This window comes from Lissotriton vulgaris, chromosome 5, assembly GCF_964263255.1.
Source record: "Lissotriton vulgaris chromosome 5, aLisVul1.2, whole genome shotgun sequence".
Taxonomy (NCBI): domain Eukaryota; kingdom Metazoa; phylum Chordata; class Amphibia; order Caudata; family Salamandridae; genus Lissotriton; species Lissotriton vulgaris.
In genome coordinates, this window is record NC_141693.1 from 544,068,684 (window position 1) to 544,093,051 (window position 24,368).

The following is a 24,368-nucleotide window of genomic DNA, read 5'->3' on the forward strand; positions in this document are numbered from 1 at the left end:
AGCATGTTTAAAGTGATTTTCATGTTTCCAGAGGCCCGGGAAGTGAATTAAATACCATTTGGGGGTATTTAATGTTCAAGCAAATACCGCTGATTTTTGACAAAAGAGATAACACCCCCCCCCATTACGTCATGCTTCAGAAAGGTGAAAAATGGTCCGTTTTCAAATGTTTTATTTTTGAACGTCAGTTCACAGTTGTAGGTGGATCATCAGTTTTAGAGCTAAAATTAGCATGTTTAAAGTGATTTTCATGCTTCCAGGGGCCCTAAACACAAGATTTGTGGAATGGTTAAAAGTGCATGAAAACGGCCAATTTACTCACTCTGAGGTCTCAAAAAGTGTTTCTTCACCCTGGGAAGTGAATTAAATGCCATTTGGAGGCATTTAATGTTCAAGCAAAAACTGCTGATTTTTGACAAAAGAGATAACACCCCCATTACGTGATGCTTCAGAAAGGTGAAAAATGGTCCGTTTTCAAATGTTTTATTTTTGAACGTCAGTTCACATTTGTAGGTAGATCATGAGTATTAGAGCTAAAATTAGAATGTTTAAAGTGATTTTCATGCTTCCAGGGGCCCGGGAAGTGAATTATATACCATTTGGAGCATTTAATGTTCAAGCAAAAACCGCTGAATTTTGACAAAAGAGATAACACCCCCCCATTACGTCATGCTTCAGAAAGGTGAAAAATGGTCCGTTTTCAAATGTTTTATTTTTGAACGTCAGTTCACAGTTGTAGGTGGATCATCAGTTTTAGAGCTAAAATTAGCATGTTTAAAGTGAATTTCATGCTTCCAGGGGCCCTAAACACAAGATTTGTGGAATGGTTAAAAGTGCATGAAAACGGCGAATTTACTCACTCTGAGGTCTCAAAAAGTGTTTCTTCACCCCGGGGAGTGAATTAAATGCCATTTGGAGGCATTTAATGTTCAAACAAAAACGGCAGATTTTTGACAAAAGAGATAACACCCCCCATTACGTCATGCTTCAGAAAGGTTAAAAATGGTCCGTTTTCAAATGTTTTATTTTTGAACGTCAGTTCACATTTGTAGGTAGATCATCAGTTTTAGAGCTAAAATTAGCATGTTTAAAGTGATTTTCATGTTTCCAGAGGCCCGGGAAGTGAATTAAATACCATTTGGAGGCATTTAATGTTCAAGCAAATACCGCTGATTTTTGACAAAAGAGATAACAACCCCCCCCCATTACGTCATGCTTCAGAAGGGTGAAAAATGGTCCGTTTTCAAATGTTTTATTTTTGAACGTCACTTCACATTTGTAGGTGGATCATCAGTTTTAGAGCTGAAATTAGCATGTTTAAAGTGATTTTCATGCTTCCAAGGGCCCTAAACACTAGATTTGTGGAATGGTTAAAAGTGCATGAAAACGGCCAATTTACTCACTCTGAGGTCTCAAAAAGTGTTTCTTCACCCCGGGAAGTGAATTAAATGCCATTTGGAGGCATTTAATGTTCAAGCAAAAACATCTGATTTTTGACAAAAGAGATAATACCCCCCCATTACGTCATGTTTCAGAAAGGTGAAAAATGGTCCATTTTCAAATGTTTTATTTTTGAACGTCAGTTCTCATTTGTAGGTGGATCATCAGTTTTAGAGCTGAAATTAGCATGTTTAAAGTGATTTTCATGCTTCCAAGGGCCCTAAACACAAGATTTGTGGAATGGTTAAAAGTGCATGAAAACAGCCAATTTACTCACTCCGAGGTCTAAAAAAGTTTTTCTTCACCCTGGGAAGTGAATTAAATGCCATTTGGAGGCATTTAATGTTCAAGCAAAAACTGCTGATTTTTTACAAAAGAGATAACACCCCCCCATTACAGCATTCTTCAGAAAGGTGAAAAATGGTCAGTTTTCAAATGTTTTATTTTTGAATGTCAGTTCACATTTGTAGGTAGATCATCAGTTTTAGAGCTAAAATTAGAATGTTTAAAGTGATTTTCATGCTTCCAGGGGCCCAGGAAGTGAATTAAATACCATTTGGATGCATTTAATGTTCAAGCAAAAACAGCTGATTTTTTACAAAAGAGATAACACCACCCATTACGTCATGCTTCAGAAAGGTGAAAAATGGTCTGTTTTCAAATGTTTTATTTTTGAAGGTCAGTTCACATCTGTAGGTGGATCATCAGTTTTAGAGCTAAAATTAGCATGTTTAAAGTGATTTTCATGCTTCCAGGGGAACTAAACACAAGATTTGTGGAATGGTTAAAAGTGCATGAAAACGGCCACTTTACTCACTCTGGGGTCTCAAAAAGTGTTTCTTTACCCCGGGAAGTGAATTAAATGCCATTTGGAGGCATTTAATGTTCAAGCAAAAAGGGCTGATTTTTGACAAAAGAGATAACAACCCCCATTACGTCATGCTTCAGAAAGGTGAAAAATGGTCCGTTTTCAAATGTTTTATTTTTGAACGTCAGTTCACATTTGTAGGTAGATCATCAGTTTTAGAGCTAAAATTAGCATGTTTAAAGTGATTTTCATGCTTCCAGGGGCCCGGGAAGTGAATTAAATACCATTTGGAGGCATTTAATGTTCAAGCAAAAACAGCTGATTTTTGACAAAAGAGATAACACCCCCCCATTACGTCATGAATCAGAAAGGTGAAAAATGGTCCGTTTTCAAATATTTTATTTTTGAACGTCAGTTCACAGTTGTAGGTGGATCATCAGTTTTAGAGCTAAAATTAGCATGTTTAAAGTGAATTTCATGCTTCCAGGGGCCCTAAACACAAGATTTGTGGAATGGTTAAAAGTGCATGAAAACGGCGAATTTACTCACTCTGAGGTCTCAAAAAGTGTTTCTTCACCCCGGGGAGTGAATTAAATGCCATTTGGAGGCATTTAATGTTCAAACAAAAACGGCAGATTTTTGACAAAAGAGATAACACCCCCCATTACGTCATGCTTCAGAAAGGTTAAAAATGGTCCGTTTTCAAATGTTTTATTTTTGAACGTCAGTTCACATTTGTAGGTAGATCATCAGTTTTAGAGCTAAAATTAGCATGTTTAAAGTGATTTTCATGTTTCCAGAGGCCCGGGAAGTGAATTAAATACCATTTGGAGGCATTTAATGTTCAAGCAAATACCGCTGATTTTTGACAAAAGAGATAACAACCCCCCCCCATTACGTCATGCTTCAGAAGGGTGAAAAATGGTCCGTTTTCAAATGTTTTATTTTTGAACGTCACTTCACATTTGTAGGTGGATCATCAGTTTAAGAGCTGAAATTAGCATGTTTAAAGTGATTTTCATGCTTCCAAGGGCCCTAAACACTAGATTTGTGGAATGGTTAAAAGTGCATGAAAACGGCCAATTTACTCACTCTGAGATCTCAAAAAGTGTTTCTTCACCCCGGGAAGTGAATTAAATGCCATTTGGAGGCATTTAATGTTCAAGCAAAAACAGCTGATTTTTGACAAAAGAGATAACACCCCCCCCCCATTACGTCATGCTTCAGAAAGGTGAAAAATGGTCCGTTTTCAAATGTTTTATTTTTTAACATCAGTTCTCATTTTTAGGTGGATCATCAGTTTTAGAGCTGAAATTAGCATGTTTAAAGTGATTTTCATGCTTCCAAGGGCCCTAAACACAAGATTTTTGGAATGGTTAAAAGTGCATGAAAACAGCCAATTTACTCACTCTGAGGTCTCAAAAAGTGTTTCTTCACCCTGGGAAGTGAATTAAATGCCATTTGGAGGCATTTAATGTTCAAGCAAAAACTGCTGATTTTTGACAAAAGAGATAACACCCCCATTACGTCATGCTTCAGAAAGGTGAAAAATGGTCCGTTTTCAAATGTTTTATTTTTGAACGTCAGTTCACATTTGTAGGTAGATCATGAGTATTAGAGCTAAAATTAGAATGTTTAAAGTGATTTTCATGCTTCCAGGGGCCCGGGAAGTGAATTATATACCATTTGGAGGCATTTAATGTTCAAGCAAAAACCGCTGAATTTTGACAAAAGAGATAACACCCCCCCCCATTACGTCATGCTTCAGAAAGGTGAAAAATGGTCCGTTTTCAAATGTTTTATTTTTGAACGTCAGTTCACAGTTGTAGGTGGATCATCAGTTTTAGAGCTAAAATTAGCATGTTTAAAGTGATTTTCATGCTTCCAGGGGCCCAGGAAGTGAATTAAATACCATTTGGATGCATTTAATGTTCAAGCAAAAACAGCTGATTTTTTACAAAAGAGATAACACCACCCATTACGTCATGCTTCAGAAAGGTGAAAAATGGTCTGTTTTCAAATGTTTTATTTTTGAAGGTCAGTTCACATCTGTAGGTGGATCATCAGTTTTAGAGCTAAAATTAGCATGTTTAAAGTGATTTTCATGCTTCCAGGGGAACTAAACACAAGATTTGTGGAATGGTTAAAAGTGCATGAAAACGGCCACTTTACTCACTCTGGGGTCTCAAAAAGTGTTTCTTTACCCCGGGAAGTGAATTAAATGCCATTTGGAGGCATTTAATGTTCAAGCAAAAAGGGCTGATTTTTGACAAAAGAGATAACAACCCCCATTACGTCATGCTTCAGAAAGGTGAAAAATGGTCCGTTTTCAAATGTTTTATTTTTGAACGTCAGTTCACATTTGTAGGTAGATCATCAGTTTTAGAGCTAAAATTAGCATGTTTAAAGTGATTTTCATGCTTCCAGGGGCCCGGGAAGTGAATTAAATACCATTTGGAGGCATTTAATGTTCAAGCAAAAACAGCTGATTTTTGACAAAAGAGATAACACCCCCCCATTACGTCATGAATCAGAAAGGTGAAAAATGGTCCGTTTTCAAATATTTTATTTTTGAACGTCAGTTCACAGTTGTAGGTGGATCATCAGTTTTAGAGCTAAAATTAGCATGTTTAAAGTGAATTTCATGCTTCCAGGGGCCCTAAACACAAGATTTGTGGAATGGTTAAAAGTGCATGAAAACGGCGAATTTACTCACTCTGAGGTCTCAAAAAGTGTTTCTTCACCCCGGGGAGTGAATTAAATGCCATTTGGAGGCATTTAATGTTCAAACAAAAACGGCAGATTTTTGACAAAAGAGATAACACCCCCCATTACGTCATGCTTCAGAAAGGTTAAAAATGGTCCGTTTTCAAATGTTTTATTTTTGAACGTCAGTTCACATTTGTAGGTAGATCATCAGTTTTAGAGCTAAAATTAGCATGTTTAAAGTGATTTTCATGTTTCCAGAGGCCCGGGAAGTGAATTAAATACCATTTGGAGGCATTTAATGTTCAAGCAAATACCGCTGATTTTTGACAAAAGAGATAACAACCCCCCCCCCATTACGTCATGCTTCAGAAGGGTGAAAAATGGTCCGTTTTCAAATGTTTTATTTTTGAACGTCACTTCACATTTGTAGGTGGATCATCAGTTTAAGAGCTGAAATTAGCATGTTTAAAGTGATTTTCATGCTTCCAAGGGCCCTAAACACTAGATTTGTGGAATGGTTAAAAGTGCATGAAAACGGCCAATTTACTCACTCTGAGATCTCAAAAAGTGTTTCTTCACCCCGGGAAGTGAATTAAATGCCATTTGGAGGCATTTAATGTTCAAGCAAAAACAGCTGATTTTTGACAAAAGAGATAACACCCCCCCCCCCATTACGTCATGCTTCAGAAAGGTGAAAAATGGTCCGTTTTCAAATGTTTTATTTTTGAACATCAGTTCTCATTTTTAGGTGGATCATCAGTTTTAGAGCTGAAATTAGCATGTTTAAAGTGATTTTCATGCTTCCAAGGGCCCTAAACACAAGATTTTTGGAATGGTTAAAAGTGCATGAAAACAGCCAATTTACTCACTCTGAGGTCTCAAAAAGTGTTTCTTCACCCTGGGAAGTGAATTAAATGCCATTTGGAGGCATTTAATGTTCAAGCAAAAACTGCTGATTTTTGACAAAAGAGATAACACCCCCATTACGTCATGCTTCAGAAAGGTGAAAAATGGTCCGTTTTCAAATGTTTTATTTTTGAACGTCAGTTCACATTTGTAGGTAGATCATGAGTATTAGAGCTAAAATTAGAATGTTTAAAGTGATTTTCATGCTTCCAGGGGCCCGGGAAGTGAATTATATACCATTTGGAGGCATTTAATATTCAAGCAAAAACCGCTGAATTTTGACAAAAGAGATAACACCCCCCCATTACGTCATGCTTCAGAAAGGTGAAAAATGGTCCGTTTTCAAATGTTTTATTTTTGAACGTCAGTTCACAGTTGTAGGTGGATCATCAGTTTTAGAGCTAAAATTAGCATGTTTAAAGTGATTTTCATGCTTCCAGGGGCCCTAAACACAAGATTTGTGGAATGGTTAAAAGTGCATGAAAACGGCCAATTTACTCACTCTGAGGTCTCAAAAAGTGTTTCTTCACCCTGGGAAGTGAATTAAATGCCATTTGGAGGCATTTAATGTTCAAGCAAAAACTGCTGATTTTTGACAAAAGAGATAACACCCCCATTACGTGATGCTTCAGAAAGGTGAAAAATGGTCCGTTTTCAAATGTTTTATTTTTGAACGTCAGTTCACAGTTGTAGGTGGATCATCAGTTTTAGAGCTAAAATTAGCATGTTTAAAGTGATTTTCATGCTTCCAGGGGCCCTAAACACAAGATTTGTGGAATGGTTAAAAGTGCATGAAAACGGCCAATTTACTCACTCTGAGGTCTCAAAAAGTGTTTCTTCACCCCGGGGAGTGAATTAAATGCCATTTGGAGGCATTTAATGTTCAAGCAAAAACTGCAGATTTTTGACAAAAGAGATAACACCCCCATTACGTCATGCTTCAGAAAGGTGAAAAATGGTCCGTTTTCAAATGTTTTATTTTTGAACGTCGGTTCACATTTGGAGGTAGATCATCAGTTTTAGAGCTAAAATTAGCATGATTAAAGTGATTTTCATGTTTCCAGAGGCCCGGGAAGTGAATTAAATACCATTTGGGGGTATTTAATGTTCAAGCAAATACCGCTGATTTTTGACAAAAGAGATAACACCCCCCCCATTACGTCATGCTTCAGAAAGGTGAAAAATGGTCCATTTTCAAATGTTTTATTTTTGAACGTCAGTTCTCATTTGTAGGTGGATCATCAGTTTTAGAGCTGAAATTAGCATGTTTAAAGTGATTTTCATGCTTCCAAGGGCCCTAAACACAAGATTTGTGGAATGGTTAAAAGTGCATGAAAACAGCCAATTTACTCACTCCGAGGTCTAAAAAAGTTTTTCTTCACCCTGGGAAGTGAATTAAATGCCATTTGGAGGCATTTAATGTTCAAGCAAAAACTGCTGATTTTTTACAAAAGAGATAACACCCCCCCATTACAGCATGCTTCAGAAAGGTGAAAAATGGTCCGTTTTCAAATGTTTTATTTTTGAATGTCAGTTCACATTTGTAGGTAGATCATCAGTTTTAGAGCTAAAATTAGAATGTTTGAAGTGGTTTTCATGCTTCCAGGGGCCCAGGAAGTAAATTAAATACCATTTGGATGCATTTAATGTTCAAGCAACAACAGCTGATTGTTGACAAAAGAGATAACACCCCCCATTACGTCATGCTTCAGAAAAGTGAAAAATGGTCCGTTTTCAAATGTTTTATTTTTGAAGGTCAGTTCACATCTGTAGGTGGATCATCAGTTTTAGAGCTAAAATTAGCATGTTTAAAGTGATTTTCATGCTTCCAGGGGAACTAAACACAAGATTTGTGGAATGGTTAAAAGTGCATGAAAACGGCCAATTTACTCACTCTGAGGTCTCAAAAAGTGTTTCTTTACCCCGGGAAGTGAATTAAATGCCATTTGGAGGCATTTAATGTTCAAGCAAAAACAGCTGATTTTTGACAAAAGAGATAACACCCCCCATTACGTCATGCTTCAGAAAGGTGAAAAATGGTCCGTTTTCAAATGTTTTATTTTTGAACGTCAGTTCACATTTGTAGGTAGATCATCATTTTTAGAGCTAAAATTAGCATGTTTAAAGTGATTTTCATGCTTCCAGGGGCTCGGGAAGTGAATTAAATACCATTTGGAGGCATTTAATGCTCAAGCAAAAACAGCTGATTTTTGACAAAAGAGATAACACCCCCCATTACGTCATGAATCAGAAAGGTGAAAAATGGTCCGTTTTCAAATATTTTATTTTTGAACGTCAGTTCACAGTTGTAGGTGGATCATCAGTTTTAGAGCTAAAATTAGCATGTTTAAAGTGAATTTCATGCTTCCAGGGGCCCTAAACACAAGATTTGTGGAATGGTTAAAAGTGCATGAAAACGGCGAATTTACTCACTCTGAGGTCTCAAAAAGTGTTTCTTCACCCCGGGGAGTGAATTAAATGCCATTTGGAGGCATTTAATGTTCAAACAAAAACGGCAGATTTTTGACAAAAGAGATAACACCCCCCATTACGTCATGCTTCAGAAAGGTTAAAAATGGTCCGTTTTCAAATGTTTTATTTTTGAACGTCAGTTCACATTTGTAGGTAGATCATCAGTTTTAGAGCTAAAATTAGCATGTTTAAAGTGATTTTCATGTTTCCAGAGGCCCGGGAAGTGAATTAAATACCATTTGGAGGCATTTAATGTTCAAGCAAATACCGCTGATTTTTGACAAAAGAGATAACACCCCCCCCATTACGCCATGCTTCAGAAAGGTGAAAAATGGTCCGTTTTCAAATGTTTTATTTTTGAACGTCAGTTCTCATTTTTAGGTGGATCATCAGTTTTAGAGCTGAAATTAGCATGTTTAAAGTGATTTTCATGCTTCCAAGGGCCCTAAACACAAGATTTTTGGAATGGTTAAAAGTGCATGAAAACAGCCAATTTACTCACTCTGAGGTCTCTAAAAGTGTTTCTTCACCCTGGGAAGTGAATTAAATGCCATTTGGAGGCATTTAATGTTCAAGCAAAAACTGCTGATTTTTGACAAAAGAGATAACACCCCCATTACGTCATGCTTCAGAAAGGTGAAAAATGGTCCGTTTTCAAATGTTTTATTTTTGAACGTCAGTTCACATTTGTAGGTAGATCATGAGTATTAGAGCTAAAATTAGAATGTTTAAAGTGATTTTCATGCTTCCAGGGGCCCGGGAAGTGAATTATATACCATTTGGAGGCATTTAATGTTCAAGCAAAAACCGCTGAATTTTGACAAAAGAGATAACACCCCCCCATTACGTCATGCTTCAGAAAGGTGAAAAATGGTCCGTTTTCAAATGTTTTATTTTTGAACGTCAGTTCACAGTTGTAGGTGGATCATCAGTTTTAGAGCTAAAATTAGCATGTTTAAAGTGATTTTCATGCTTCCAGGGGCCCTAAACACAAGATTTGTGGAATGGTTAAAAGTGCATGAAAACGGCCAATTTACTCACTCTGAGGTCTCAAAAAGTGTTTCTTCACCCCGGGGAGTGAATTAAATGCCATTTGGAGGCATTTAATGTTCAAGCAAAAACGGCAGATTTTTGACAAAAGAGATAACACCCCCATTACGTCATGCTTCAGAAAGGTGAAAAATGGTCCGTTTTCAAATGTTTCATTTTTGAACGTCGGTTCACATTTGGAGGTAGATCATCAGTTTAAGAGCTAAAATTAGCATGTTTAAAGTGATTTTCATGTTTCCAGAGGCCCGGGAAGTGAATTAAATACCATTTGGGGGTATTTAATGTTCAAGCAAATACCGCTGATTTTTGACAAAAGAGATAACCCCCCCCCATTACGTCATGCTTCAGAAAGGTGAAAAATGGTCCATTTTCAAATGTTTTATTTTTGAACGTCAGTTCTCATTTGTAGGTGGATCATCAGTTTTAGAGCTGAAATTAGCATGTTTAAAGTGATTTTCATGCTTCCAAGGGCCCTAAACACAAGATTTGTGGAATGGTTAAAAGTGCATGAAAACAGCCAATTTACTCACTCCGAGGTCTAAAAAAGTTTTTCTTCACCCTGGGAAGTGAATTTAATGCCATTTGGAGGCATTTAATGTTCAAGCAAAAACTGCTGATTTTTTACAAAAGAGATAACACCCCCCATTACAGCATTCTTCAGAAAGGTAAAAAATGGTCAGTTTTCAAATGTTTTATTTTTGAATGTCAGTTCACATTTGTAGGTAGATCATCAGTTTTAGAGCTAAAATTAGAATGTTTAAAGTGATTTTCATGCTTCCAGGGGCCCAGGAAGTGAATTAAATACCATTTGGATGCATTTAATGTTCAAGCAAAAACATCTGATTTTTGACAAAAGAGATAATACCCCCCCCCCATTACGTCATGCTTCAGAAAGGTGAAAAATGGTCCGTTTTCAAATGTTTTATTTTTGAACGTCAGTTCTCATTTGTAGGTGGATCATCAGTTTTAGAGCTGAAATTAGCATGTTTAAAGTGATTTTCATGCTTCCAAGGGCCCTAAACACAAGATTTGTGGAATGGTTAAAAGTGCATGAAAACAGCCAATTTACTCACTCCGAGGTCTAAAAAAGTTTTTCTTCACCCTGGGAAGTGAATTAAATGCCATTTGGAGGCATTTAATGTTCAAGCAAAAACTGCTGATTTTTTACAAAAGAGATAACACCCCCCCATTACAGCATGCTTCAGAAAGTTGAAAAATGGTCCGTTTTCAAATGTTTTATTTTTGAATGTCAGTTCACATTTGTAGGTAGATCATCAGTTTTAGAGCTAAAATTAGAATGTTTAAAGTGGTTTTCATGCTTCCAGGGGCCCAGGAAGTAAATTAAATACCATTTGGATGCATTTAATGTTCAAGCAAAAACAGCTGATTGTTGACAAAAGAGATAACACCCCCCATTACTTCATGCTTCAGAAAGGTGAAAAATGGTCCGTTTTCAAATGTTTTATTTTTGAAGGTCAGTTCACATCTGTAGGTGGATCATCAGTTTTAGAGCTAAAATTAGCATGTTTAAAGTGATTTTCATGCTTCCAGGGGAACTAAACACAAGATTTGTGGAATGGTTAAAAGTGCATGAAAACGGCCAATTTACTCACTCTAAGGTCTCAAAAAGTGTTTCTTTACCCCGGGAAGTGAATTAAATGCCATTTGGAGGCATTTAATGTTCAAGCAAAAACAGCTGATTTTTGACAAAAGAGATAACACCCCCCATTACGTCATGCTTCAGAAAGGTGAAAAATGGTCCGTTTTCAAATGTTTTATTTTGGAATGTCACTTCACATTTGTAGGTGGATCATCAGTTTTAGAGCTGAAATTAGCATGTTTAAAGTGATTTTCATGCTTCCAAGGGCCCTAAACACTAGATTTGTGGAATGGTTAAAAGTGCATGAAAACGGCCAATTTACTCACTCTGAGGTCTCAAAAAGTGTTTCTTCACCCCGGGAAGTGAATTAAATGCTATTTGGAGGCATTTAATGTTCAAGCAAAAACAGCTGATTTTTAACAAAAGAGATAATACCCCCCCATTACGTCATGCTTCAGAAAGGTGAAAAATGGTCCATTTTCAAATGTTTTATTTTTGAATGTCAGTTCACATTTGTAGGTAGATCATCAGTTTTAGAGCTAAAATTAGAATGTTTAAAGTGATTTTCATGCTTCCAGGGGCCCAGGAAGTGAATTAAATACCATTTGGATGCATTTAATGTTCAAGCAAAAACAGCTGATTTTTGACAAAAGAGATAACACCCCCCATTACGTCATGCTTCAGAAAGGTGAAAAATGGTCTGTTTTCAAATGTTTTATTTTTGAAGGTCAGTTCACATCTGTAGGTGGATCATCAGTTTTAGAGCTAAAATTAGCATGTTTAAAGTGATTTTCATGCTTCCAGGGGAACTAAACACAAGATTTGTGGAATGGTTAAAAGTGCACGAAAACGGCCACTTTACTCACTCTGGGGTCTCAAAAAGTGTTTCTTTACCCCGGGAAGTGAATTAAATGCCATTTGGAGGCATTTAATGTTCAAGCAAAAAGGGCTGATTTTTGACAAAAGAGATAACAACCCCCATTACGTCATGCTTCAGAAAGGTGAAAAATGGTCCGTTTTCAAATGTTTTATTTTTGAACGTCAGTTCACATTTGTAGGTAGATCATGAGTTTTAGAGCTAAAATTAGAATGTTTAAAGTGATTTTCATGCTTCCAGGGGCCCGGGAAGTAAATTATATACCATTTGGAGGCATTTAATGTTCAAGCAAAAACCGCTGATTTTTGACAAAAGAGATAACACCCCCCATTACGACATGCTTCAGAAAGGTGAAAAATGGTCCGTTTTCAAATATTTTATTTTTGAACGTCAGTTCACAGTTGTAGGTGGATCACCAGTTTTAGAGCTAAAATTAGCATGTTTAAAAAGAATTTCATGCTTCCAGGGGCCCTAAACACAAGATTTGTGGAATGGTTAAAAGTGCATGAAAATGGCCAATTTACTCACTCTGAGGTCTCAAAAAGTGTTTCTTCACCCCGGGGAGTGAATTAAATGCCATTTGGAGGCATTTAATGTTCAAGCAAAAACGGCAGATTTTTTACAAAAGAGATAACACCCCCATTACGTCATGCTTCAGAAAGGTGAAAAATGGTCCGTTTTCAAATGTTTCATTTTTGAACGTCAGTTCACATTTGGAGGTAGATCATCAGTTTTAGAGCTAAAATTAGCATGTTTAAAGTGATTTTCATGTTTCCAGAGGCCCGGGAAGTGAATTAAATACCATTTGGGGGCATTTAATGTTCAAGCAAATACCGCTGATTTTTGACAAAAGAGATAACACCCCCTATTACGTCATGCTTCAGAAAGGTGAAAAATGGTCCGTTTTCAAATGTTTTATTTTTGAACGTCACTTCACATTCGTAGGTGGATCATCAGTTTTAGAGCTGAAATTAGCATGTTTAAAGTGATTTTCATGCTTCCAAGGGCCCTAAACACTAGATTTGTGGAATGGGTAAAAGTGCATGAAAACGGCCAAATACTCACTCTGAGGTCTCAAAAAGTGTTTCTTCACCCCGGGAAGTGAATTAAATGCCATTTGGAGGCATTTAATGTTCAAGCAAAAACTGCTGATTTTTTACAAAAGAGATAACACCCCCCCATTACAGCATGCTTCAGAAAGGTGAAAAATGGTCCGTTTTCAAATGTTTTATTTTTGAATGTCAGTTCACATTTGTAGGTAGATCATCAGTTTTAGAGCTAAAATTAGAATGTTTAAAGTGGTTTTCATGCTTCCAGGGGCCCAGGAAGTAAATTAAATACCATTTGGATGCATTTAATGTTCAAGCAAAAACAGCTGATTGTTGACAAAAGAGATAACACCCCCCATTACGTCATGCTTCAGAAAGGTGAAAAATGGTCCGTTTTCAAATGTTTTATTTTTGAAGGTCAGTTCACATCTGTAGGTGGATCATCAGTTTTAGAGCTAAAATTAGCATGTTTAAAGTGATTTTCATGCTTCCAGGGGAACTAAACACAAGATTTGTTGAATGGTTAAAAGTGAATGAAAACGGCCAATTTACTCACTCTGAGGTCTCAAAAAGTGTTTCTTTTCCCCCGGGAAGTGAATTAAATGCCATTTGGAGGCATTTAATGTTCAAGCAAAAACAGCTGATTTTTGACAAAAGAGATAACACCCCCCATTACGTCATGCTTCAGAAAGGTGAAAAATGGTCCGTTTTCAAATGTTTTATTTTTGAACGTCAGTTCACATTTGTAGGTAGATCATCAGTTTTAGAGCTAAAATTAGCATGTTTAAAGTGATTTTCATGCTTCCAGGGGCCCGGGAAGTGAATTAAATACCATTTGGAGGCATTTAATGTTCAAGCAAAAACAGCTGATTTTTGACAAAAGAGATAACACCCCCCCCATTACGTCATGAATCAGAAAGGTGAAAAATGGTCCGTTTTCAAATATTTTATTTTTGAACGTCAGTTCACAGTTGTAGGTGGATCATCAGTTTTAGAGCTAAAATTAGCATGTTTAAAGTGAATTTCATGCTTCCAGGGGCCCTAAACACAAGATTTGTGGAATGGTTAAAAGTGCATGAAAACGACGAATTTACTCACTCTGAGGTCTCAAAAAGTGTTTCTTCACCCCGGGGAGTGAATTAAATGCCATTTGGAGGCATTTAATGTTCAAACAAAAACGGCAGATTTTTGACAAAAGAGATAACACCCCCCATTACGTCATGCTTCAGAAAGGTTAAAAATGGTCCGTTTTCAAATGTTTTATTTTTGAACGTCAGTTCACATTTGTAGGTAGATCATCAGTTTTAGAGCTAAAATTAGCATGTTTAAAGTGATTTTCATGTTTCCAGAGGCCCGGGAAGTGAATTAAATACCATTTGGAGGCATTTAATGTTCAAGCAAATAACGCTGATTTTTGACAAAAGAGATAACACCCCCCCCCCATTACGTCATGCTTCAGAAGGGTGAAAAATGGTCCGTTTTCAAATGTTTTATTTTTGAACGTCACTTCACATTTGTAGGTGGATCATCAGTTTAAGAGCTGAAATTAGCATGTTTAAAGTGATTTTCATGCTTCCAAGGGCCCTAAACACTAGATTTGTGGAATGGTTAAAAGTGCATGAAAACGGCCAATTTACTCACTCTGAGGTCTCAAAAAGTGTTTCTTCACCCCGGGAAGTGAATTAAATGCCATTTGGAGGCATTTAATGTTCAAGCAAAAACAGCTGATTTTTGACAAAAGAGATAAGACCCCCCCCCCCATTACGTCATGCTTCAGAAAGGTGAAAAATGGTCCGTTTTCAAATGTTTTATTTTTGAACGTCAGTTCTCATTTTTAGGTGGATCATCAGTTTTAGAGCTGAAATTAGCATGTTTAAAGTGATTTTCATGCTTCCAAGGGCCCTAAACACAAGATTTTTGGAATGGTTAAAAGTGCATGAAAACAGCCAATTTACTCACTCTGAGGTCTCAAAAAGTGTTTCTTCACCCTGGGAAGTGAATTAAATGCCATTTGGAGGCATTTAATGTTCAAGCAAAAACTGATGATTTTTGACAAAAGAGATAACACACCCATTACGTCATGCTTCAGAAAAGTGAAAAATGGTCCGTTTTCAAATGTTTTATTTTTGAACGTCAGTTCACATTTGTAGGTAGATCATGAGTATTAGAGCTAAAATTAGAATGTTTAAAGTGATTTTCATGCTTCCAGGGGCCCGGGAGTGAATTATATACCATTTGGAGGCATTTAATGTTCAAGCAAAAACCGCTGAATTTTGACAAAAGAGATAACACCCCCCCATTACGTCATGCTTCAGAAAGGTGAAAAATGGTCCGTTTTCAAATGTTTTATTTTTGAACGTCAGTTCACGGTTGTAGGTGGATCGTCAGTTTTAGAGCTAAAATTAGCATGTTTAAAGTGATTTTCATGCTTCCAGGGGCCCTAAACACAAGATTTGTGGAATGGTTAAAAGTGCATGAAAACGGCCAATTTACTCACTCTGAGGTCTCAAAAAGTGTTTCTTCACCCCGGGGAGTGAATTAAATGCCATTTGGAGGCATTTAATGTTCAAGCAAAAACGGCAGATTTTTGACAAAAGAGATAACACCCCCATTACGTCATGCTTCAGAAAGGTGAAAAATGGTCCGTTTTCAAATGTTTCATTTTTGAACGTCGGTTCACATTTGGAGGTAGATCATCAGTTTTAGAGCTAAAATTAGCATGTTTAAAGTGATTTTCATGTTTCCAGAGGCCCGGGAAGTGAATTAAATACCATTTGGGGGTATTTAATGTTCAAGCAAATACCGCTGATTTTTGACAAAAGAGATAACACCCCCCCCCCATTACGTCATGCTTCAGAAAGGTGAAAAATGGTCCATTTTCAAATGTTTTTTTTTGGAACGTCACTTCACATTTGTAGGTGGATCATCAGTTTTAGAGCTGAAATTAGCATGTTTAAAGTGATTTTCATGCTTCCAAGGGCCCTAAACACTAGATTTGTGGAATGGTTAAAAGTGCATGAAAACGGCCAATTTACTCACTCTGAGGTCTCAAAAAGTGTTTCTTCACCCCGGGAAGTGAATTAAATGCCATTTGGAGGCATTTAATGTTCAAGCAAAAACATCTGATTTTTGACAAAAGAGATAATACCCCCCCCATTACGTCATGCTTCAGAAAGGTGAAAAATGGTCCATTTTCAAATGTTTTATTTTTGAACGTCAGTTCTCATTTGTAGGTGGATCATCAGTTTTAGAGCTGAAATTAGCATGTTTAAAGTGATTTTCATGCTTCCAAGGGCCCTAAACACAAGATTTGTGGAATGGTTAAAAGTGCATGAAAACAGCCAATTTACTCACTCCGAGGTCTAAAAAAGTTTTTCTTCACCCCGGGAAGTGAATTAAATGCCATTTGGAGGCATTTAATGTTCAAGCAAAAACTGCTGATTTTTTACAAAAGAGATAACACCCCCCCATTACAGCATGCTTCAGAAAGGTGAAAAATGGTCCGTTTTCAAATGTTTAATTTTTGAATGTCAGTTCACATTTGTAGGTAGATCATCAGTTTTAGAGCTAAAATTAGAATGTTTAAAGTGGTTTTCATGCTTCCAGGGGCCCAGGAAGTAAATTAAATACCATTTGGATGCATTTAATGTTCAAGCAAAAACAGCTGATTGTTGACAAAAGAGATAACACCCCCCATTACATCATGCTTCAGAAAGGTGAAAAATGGTCCGTTTTCAAATGTTTTATTTTTGAAGGTCAGTTCACATCTGTAGGTGGATCATCAGTTTTAGAGCTAAAATTAGCATGTTTAAAGTGATTTTCATGCTTCCAGGGGAACTAAACACAAGATTTGTGGAATGGTTAAAAGTGCATGACAACGGCCAATTTACTCACTCTGAGGTCTCAAAAAGTGTTTCTTTACCCCGGGAAGTGAATTAAATGCCATTTGGAGGCCTTTAATGTTCAAGCAAAAACAGCTGATTTTTGACAAAAGAGATAACACCCCCCATTACGTCATGCTTCAGAAAGGTGACAATTGGTCCGTTTTCAAATGTTTTATTTTTGAACGTCAGTTCACATTTGTAGGTAGATCATCAGTTTTAGAGCTAAAATTAGCATGTTTAAAGTGATTTTCATGCTTCCAGGGGCCCGGGAAGTGAATTAAATACCATTTGGAGGCATTTAATGTTCAAGCAAAAACAGCTGATTTTTGACAAAAGAGATAACACCCCCCCATTACGTCATGAATCAGAAAGGTGAAAAATGGTCCGTTTTCAAATATTTTATTTTTGAACGTCAGTTCACAGTTGTAGGTGGATCATCAGTTTTAGAGCTAAAATTAGCATGTTTAAAGTGAATTTCATGCTTCCAGGGGCCCTAAACACAAGATTTGTGGAATGGTTAAAAGTGCATGAAAACGGCGAATTTACTCACTCTGAGGTCTCAAAAAGTGTTTCTTCACCCCGGGGAGTGAATTAAATGCCATTTGGAGGCATTTAATGTTCAAACAAAAACGGCAGATTTTTGACAAAAGAGATAACACCCCCCATTACGTCATGCTTCAGAAAGGTTAAAAATGGTCCGTTTTCAAATGTTTTATTTTTGAACGTCAGTTCACATTTGTAGGTAGATCATCAGTTTTAGAGCTAAAATTAGCATGTTTAAAGTGATTTTCATGTTTCCAGAGGCCCGGGAAGTGAATTAAATACCATTTGGAGGCATTTAATGTTCAAGCAAATACCGCTGATTTTTGACAAAAGAGATAACACCCCCCCCATTACGTCATGCTTCAGAAGGGTGAAAAATGGTCCGTTTTCAAATGTTTTATTTTTGAACGTCACTTCACATTTGTAGGTGGATCATCAGTTTAAGAGCTGAAATTAGCATGTTTAAAGTGATTTTCATGCTTCCAAGGGCCCTAAACACTAGATTTGTGGAATGGTTAAAAGTGCATGAAAACGGCCAATTTACTCACTCTGAGGTCTCAAAAAGTGTTTCTTCACCCCGGGAAGTGAATTAAATGCCATTTGGAGGCATTTAATGTTCAAGCAAAAACAGCTGATTTTTGACAAAAGAGATAAGACCCCCCCCCCATTACGTCATGCTTCAGAAAGGTGAAAAATGGTCCGTTTTCAAATGTTTTATTTTTGAACGTCAGTTCTCATTTTTAGGTGGATCATCAGTTTTAGAGCTGAAATTAGCATGTTTAAAGTGATTTTCATGCTTCCAAGGGCCCTAAACACAAGATTTTTGGAATGGTTAAAAGTGCATGAAAACAGCCAATTTACTCACTCTGAGGTCTCAAAAAGTGTTTCTTCACCCTGGGAAGTGAATGAAATGCCATTTGGAGGCTTTTAATGTTCAAGCAAAAACTGCTGATTTTTGACAAAAGAGATAACACCCCCATTACGTCATGCTTCAGAAAGGTGAAAAATGGTCCGTTTTCAAATGTTTTATTTTTGAACGTCAGTTCACATTTGTAGGTAGATCATCAGTTTTAGAGCTAAAATTAGCATGTTTAAAGTGATTTTCATGTTTCCAGAGGCCCGGGAAGTGAATTAAATACCATTTGGGGGTATTTAATGTTCAAGCAAATACCGCTGATTTTTGACAAAAGAGATAACACCCCCCCCCCATTACGTCATGCTTCAGAAAGGTGAAAAATGGTCCATTTTCAAATGTTTTATTTTGGAACGTCACTTCACATTTGTAGGTGGATCATCAGTTTTAGAGCTGAAATTAGCATGTTTAAAGTGATTTTCATGGTTCCAAGGGCCCTAAACACTAGATTTGTGGAATGGTTAAAAGTGCATGAAAACGGCCAATTTACTCACTCTGAGGTATCAAAAAGTGTTTCTTCACCCCGGGAAGTGAATTAAATGCCATTTGGAGGCATTTAATGTTCAAGCAAAAACATCTGATTTTTGACAAAAGAGATAATACCCCCCCATTACGTCATGCTTCAGAAAGGTGAAAAATGGTCCATTTTCAAATGTTTTATTTTGGAACGTCACTTCACATTTGTAGGTGGATCATCAGTTTTAGAGCTGAAATTAGCATGTTTAAAGTGATTTTCATGCTTCCAAGAGCCCTAAACACAAGATTTGTGGAATGGTTAAAAGTGCATGAAAACAGCCAATTTACTCACTCTGAGGTCTAAAAAAGTTTTTCTTCACCCTGGGAAGTGAATTAAATGCCATTTGGAGGCATTTAATGTTCAAGCAAAAACTGCTGATTTTTTACAAAAGAGATAACACCCCCCCATTACAGCATTCTTCAGAAAGGTGAAAAATGGTCAGTTTTCAAATGTTTTATTTTTGAATGTCAGTTCACATTTGTAGGTAGATCATCAGTTTTAGTGCTAAAATTAGAATGTTTAAAGTGATTTTCATGCTTCCAGGGGCCCAGGAAGTGAATTAAATACCATTTGCAAGCATTTAATGTTCAAGCAAAAACAGCTGATTTTTGACAAAAGAGATAACACCACCCATTACGTCATGCTTCAGAAAGGTGAAAAATGGTCTGTTTTCAAATGTTTTATTTTTGAAGGTCAGTTCACATCTGTAGGTGGATCATCAGTTTTAGAGCTAAAATTAGCATGTTTAAAGTGATTTTCATGCTTCCAGGGGCCCTAAACACAAGATTTGTGGAATGGTTAAAAGTGCATGAAAACGGCGAATTTACTCACTCTGAGGTCTCAAAAAGTGTTTCTTCACCCCGGGGAGTGAATTAAATGCCATTTGGAGGCATTTAATGTTCAAACAAAAACGGCAGATTTTTGACAAAAGAGATAACACCCCCCATTACGTCATGCTTCAGAAAGGTGAAAAATGGTCCGTTTTCAAATGTTTTATTTTTTAACGTCAGTTCACATTTGTAGGTAGATCATGAGTATTAGAGCTAAAATTAGAATGTTTAAAGTGATTTTCATGCTTCCAGGGGCCCGGGAAGTGAATTATATACCATTTGGAGCATTTAATGTTCAAGCAAAAACCGCTGAATTTTGACAAAAGAGATAACACCCCCCCATTACGTCATGCTTCAGAAAGGTGAAAAATGGTCCGTTTTCAAATGTTTTATTTTTGAACGTCAGTTCACAGTTGTAGGTGGATCATCAGTTTTAGAGCTAAAATTAGCATGTTTAAAGTGATTTTCATGCTTCCAGGGGCCCTAAACACAAGATTTGTGGAATGGTTAAAAGTGCATGAAAACGGCCAATTTACTCACTCTGAGGTCTCAAAAAGTGTTTCTTCACCCCGGGGAGTGAATTAAATGCCATTTGGAGGCATTTAATGTTCAAGCAAAAACTGCAGATTTTTGACAAAAGAGATAACACCCCCATTACGTCATGCTTCAGAAAGGTGAAAAATTGTCCGTTTTCAAATGTTTCATTTTTGAACGTCGGTTCACATTTGGAGGTAGATCATCAGTTTTAGAGCTAAAATTAGCATGATTAAAGTGATTTTCATGTTTCCAGAGGCCCGGGAAGTGAATTAAATACCATTTGGGGGTATTTAATGTTCAAGCAAATACCGCTGATTTTTGACAAAAGAGATAACACACCCCCCCCCATTACGTCATGCTTCAGAAAGGTGAAAAATGGTCCGTTTTCAAATGTTTTATTTTGGAACGTCACTTCACATTTGTAGGTGGATCATCAGTTTTAGAGCTGAAATTAGCATGTTTAAAGTGATTTTCATGCTTCCAAGGGCCCTAAACACTAGATTTGTGGAATGGTTAAAAGTGCATGAAAACGGCCAATTTACTCACTCTGAGGTCTCAAAAAGTGTTTCTTCACCCCGGGAAGTGAATTAAATGCCATTTGGAGGCATTTAATGTTCAAGCAAAAACATCTGATTTTTGACAAAAGAGATAATACCCCCCCATTACGTCATGCTTCAGAAAGGTGAAAAATGGTCCATTTTCAAATGTTTTATTTTTGAACGTCAGTTCTCATTTGTAGGTGGATCATCAGTTTTAGAGCTGAAATTAGCATGTTTAAAGTGATGTTCATGCTTCCAAGGGCCCTAAACACAAGATTTGTGGAATGGTTAAAAGTGCATGAAAACAGCCAATTTACTCACTCCGAGGTCTAAAAAAGTTTTTCTTCACCCTGGGAAGTGAATTAAATGCCATTTGGAGGCATTTAATGTTCAAGCAAAAACTGCTGATTTTTTACAAAAGAGATAACACCCCCCCATTACAGCATGCTTCAGAAAGGTGAAAAATGGTCCGTTTTCAAATGTTTTATTTTTGAATGTCAGTTCACATTTGTAGGTAGATCATCAGTTTTAGAGCTAAAATTAGAATGTTTGAAGTGGTTTTCATGCTTCCAGGGGCCCAGGAAGTAAATTAAATACCATTTGGATGCATTTAATGTTCAAGCAAAAACAGCTGATTGTTGACAAAAGAGATAACACCCCCCATTACGTCATGCTTCAGAAAGGTGAAAAATGGTCCGTTTTCAAATGTTTTATTTTTGAAGGTCAGTTCACATCTGTAGGTGGATCATCAGTTTTAGAGCTAAAATTAGCATGTTTAAAGTGATTTTCATGCTTCCAGGGGAACTAAACACAAGATTTGTGGAATGGTTAAAAGTGCATGAAAACGGCCAATTTACTCACTCTGAGGTCTCAAAAAGTGTTTCTTTACCCCGGGAAGTGAATTAAATGCCATTTGGAGGCATTTAATGTTCAAGCAAAAACAGCTGATTTTTGACAAAAGAGATAACACCCCCCATTACGTCATGCTTCAGAAAGGTGAAAAATGGTCCGTTTTCAAATGTTTTATTTTTGAACGTCAGTTCACATTTGTAGGTAGATCATCAGTTTTAGAGCTAAAATTAGCATGTTTAAAGTGATTTTCATGCTTCCAGGGGCCCTAAACACAAGATTTGTGGAATGGTTAAAAGTGCATGAAAACGGCGAATTTACTCACTCTGAGGTCTCAAAGAGTGTTTCTTCACCCCGGGGAGTGAATTAAATGCCATTTGGAGGCATTTAATGTTCAAACAAAACCGGCAGATTTTTGACAAAAGAGATAACACCCCCCATTACGTCATGCTTCAGAAAGGTTAAAAATGGTCCGTTTTCAAATGTTTTATTTTTGAACGTCAGTTCACATTTGTAGGTAGATCATCAGTTTTAGAGCTAAAATTAGCATGTTTAAAGTGATTTTCATGTTTCCAGAGGCCCGGGAAGTGAATTAAATACCATTTGGAGGCATTTAATGTTCAAGCAAATACCGCTGATTTTTGACAAAAGAGATAACACCCCCCCCATTACGTCATGCTTCAGAAGGGTGAAAAATGGTCCGTTTTCAAATGTTTTATTTTTGAACATCACTTCACATTTGTAGGTGGATCATCAGTTTAAGAGCTGAAATTAGCATGTTTAAAGTGATTTTCATGCTTCCAAGGGCCCTAAACACTAGATTTGTGGAATGGTTAAAAGTGCATGAAAACGGCCAATTTACTCACTCTTAGGTCTCAAAAAGTGTTTCTTCACCCCGGGAAGTGAATTAAATGCCATTTGGAGGCATTTAATGTTCAAGCAAAAACAGCTGATTTTTGACAAAAGAGATAACACCCCCCCCCATTACGTCATGCTTCAGAAAGGTGAAAAATGGTCTGTTTTCAAAAGTTTTATTTTTGAACGTCAGTTCTCATTTTTAGGTGGATCATCAGTTTTAGAGCTGAAATTAGCATGTTTAAAGTGATTTTCATGCTTCCAAGGGCCCTAAACACAAGATTTTTGGAATGGTTAAAAGTGCATGAAAACAGCCAATTTACTCACTCTGAGGTCTCAAAAAGTGTTTCTTCACCCTGGGAAGTGAATTAAATGCCATTTGGAGGCATTTAATGTTCAAGCAAAAACTGCTGATTTTTGACAAAAGAGATAACACCCCCATTACGTCATGCTTCAGAAAGGTGAAAAATGGTCCGTTTTCAAATGTTTTATTTTTGAACGTCAGTTCACATTTGTAGGTAGATCATGAGTTTTAGAGCTAAAATTAGAATGTTTAAAGTGATTTTCATGCTTCCAGGGGCCCGGGAAGTGAATTATATACCATTTGGAGGCATTTAATGTTCAAGCAAAAACCGCTGAATTTTGACAAAAGAGATAACACCCCCCCATTACGTCATGCTTCAGAAAGGTGAAAAATGGTCCGTTTTCAAATGTTTTATTTTTGAACGTCAGTTCACAGTTGTAGGTGGATCATCAGTTTTAGAGCTAAAATTAGCATGTTTAAAGTGATTTTCATGCTTCCAGGGGCCCTAAACACAAGATTTGTGGAATGGTTAAAAGTGCATGAAAACGGCCAATTTACTCACTCTGAGGTCTCAAAAAGTGTTTCTTCACCCCGGGGAGTGAATTAAATGCCATTTGGAGGCATTTAATGTTCAAGCAAAAACGGCAGATTTTTGACAAAAGAGATAACACCCCCATTACGTCATGCTTCAGAAAGGTGAAAAATGGTCCGTTTTCAAATGTTTCATTTTTGAACGTCGGTTCACATTTGGAGGTAGATCATCAGTTTTAGAGCTAAAATTAGCATGTTTAAAGTGATTTTCATGTTTCCAGAGGCCCGGGAAGTGAATTAAATACCATTTGGGGGTATTTAATGTTCAAGCAAATACCGCAGATTTTTGACAAAAGAGATAACACCCCCCCCCCCATTACGTCATGCTTCAGAAAGGTGAAAAATGGTCCATTTTCAAATGTTTTATTTTTGAACGTCAGTTCTCATTTGTAGGTGGATCATCAGTTTTAGAGCTGAAATTAGCATGTTTAAAGTGATTTTCATGCTTCCAAGGGCCCTAAACACAAGATTTGTGGAATGGTTAAAAGTGCATGAAAACAGCCAATTTACTCACTCCGAGGTCTAAAAAAGTTTTTCTTCACCCTGGGAAGTGAATTAAATGCCATTTGGAGGCATTTAATGTTCAAGCAAAAACTGCTGATTTTTTACAAAAGAGATAACACCCCCCCCATTACAGCATTCTTCAGAAAGGTGAAAAATGGTCAGTTTTCAAATGTTTTATTTTTGAATGTCAGTTCACATTTGTAGGTAGATCATTAGTTTTAGAGCTAAAATTAGAATGTTTAAAGTGATTTTCATGCTTCCAGGGGCCCAGGAAGTGAATTAAATACCATTTGGATGCATTTAATGTTCAAGCAAAAACAGCTGATTTTTGACAAAAGAGATAACACCACCCATTACGTCATGCTTCAGAAAGGTGAAAAATGGTCTGTTTTCAAATGTTTTATTTTTGAAGGTCAGTTCACATCTGTAGGTGGATCATCAGTTTTAGAGCTAAAATTAGCATGTTTAAAGTGATTTTCATGCTTCCAGGGGAACTAAACACAAGATTTGTGGAATGGTTAAAAGTGCATGAAAACGGCCACTTTACTCACTCTGGGGTCTCAAAAAGTGTTTCTTTACCCCGGGAAGTGA